Raw genomic sequence first — 1558 nt, forward strand, 5'->3', positions numbered from 1 at the left:
AAAAAAATATGGTCTGAAAAATCTGAAAATAGAGCTTATCTCCCCCCAATTTTTCCCCTATTGAAAATACTGTATATTGTATCACAATCTATAGCAGGTGGCATTACAGGACTGGCAAGACCAGGGGGCATGGGGACAGCAGAGGGTCAACTGCTACCTGGGTCTGCCCCTGCTCCTGTGCCCGAGTGGGGCCAGGGCTGGCCCAAATCCACCTCCCCATGCAGTGTGCTGCCCCATGGCAGCGACCTGGGGTGCCTGGTGCTGCCTGCTTGCCGGTGGGCAGGAGCCAGCCCAGGACCTTCAGCTGATCCTGTGCCAGGTAGGCAGAAAGGGCAGTGGGGACACACACAGGCAGCACAGCCCTGGGTGCTCCCTGGGACAGAGGGAGGACCGGGCTGCAAAAACAGCCTGGGTCACCCGGGGGTGGGTGGTCAGGGCAGTGTCATGGGCCCTGCCGTCACTGTGCCTCTGGGGGTGGCTGCGGGTGCCAGGCATGGATGGCCCCCGTGGGTGACAAGGCAGCAGGACCCTCTGCAGAAAGGAGGGGCACTGCTGGCCGAGGGGGTGCCCACTGCCAGCCCCAATGACGCTGCCAGTCCCAGGTGACACTGCCAGCGCGGGTGACGCTGTTGGTCCTACTGCCCCAGGCACCACTGCCAGACTGTGCCAGCACCCAGCTGGGCTGTCTTCTCAAGGGCACCCCACTCACAGCTTCAAAAGCCATCCTGGTGTGCAGCAAGCCCTCTCCCAGTACCACCAGTGACCGAACAATAAGAAACCAGTGCAGGTGGCTCCTGTACGGGGCCAGATGCTGAGCAAGGAGTGCCAGGGCAAGGGCGAAAAGGAGGGGCACATAGCAGAAAGGCAGCACTGCCACAGCGATGCTCTGTGGTGGGGGAAGCAGGCGGCGGAGGGCAGGCAGGACGCAGGGTGAGGGGCTCTGGGAGGAGGACGTGGTTGGGGGCAGAGAGGAGAAACAGCTGGTGCCAGCATGTGAAATACCCTGTGAAATACCCCTCTGCCCCACCACATGCCCCTCTGCCAGGGCGCCGCTGCCCGGCCCTGGGGATGATGCCGAATGCCCAGCGCACACATGGCAAGGCTGGAGCAGGGTGGGGGCGGCTGGATCCCGTGGATGGCAGCAGTGTGGGTGGGCAGGACACACCAGTGTGGCTGAGGCCCCTGTCTTGGGCAGGCTGGAGGTTGCCAGTGACATCCTGTCAGTGAAAGAAAGCAATCACGGGTGAAGCACCAGAGCTCCTGCCCCGACAGAGCCATGGGCAAGGGCCAAGCCGGGGTGATGGTAGCAAGGCAAAAGCAGACGTTCTTCCTCTGGCTTTGCCAGGGCCAGGCCTGTGGTGGTGCCTGTGGGGAGCAGGCATCCCTGTGGCTGGGGGTCCCCGGGGTGGGTGCAACGTGGGTGTCCAACTAAAGGCACCGCTCACAGGCCTCATCCCCGCCACAGATCGTGTGGGGCTGTCAGCACTGGCATCAAGCCACGTCCTTCTCTTCGCAGTCTCTGTCCATTGTCACGCACTGGCTGGGGCACCTGGGCGCG

This window comes from Phaethon lepturus, unplaced genomic scaffold (assembly GCF_000687285.1).
Source record: "Phaethon lepturus isolate BGI_N335 unplaced genomic scaffold, ASM68728v1 scaffold29736, whole genome shotgun sequence".
Classification (NCBI taxonomy): Eukaryota; Metazoa; Chordata; class Aves; order Phaethontiformes; family Phaethontidae; genus Phaethon; species Phaethon lepturus.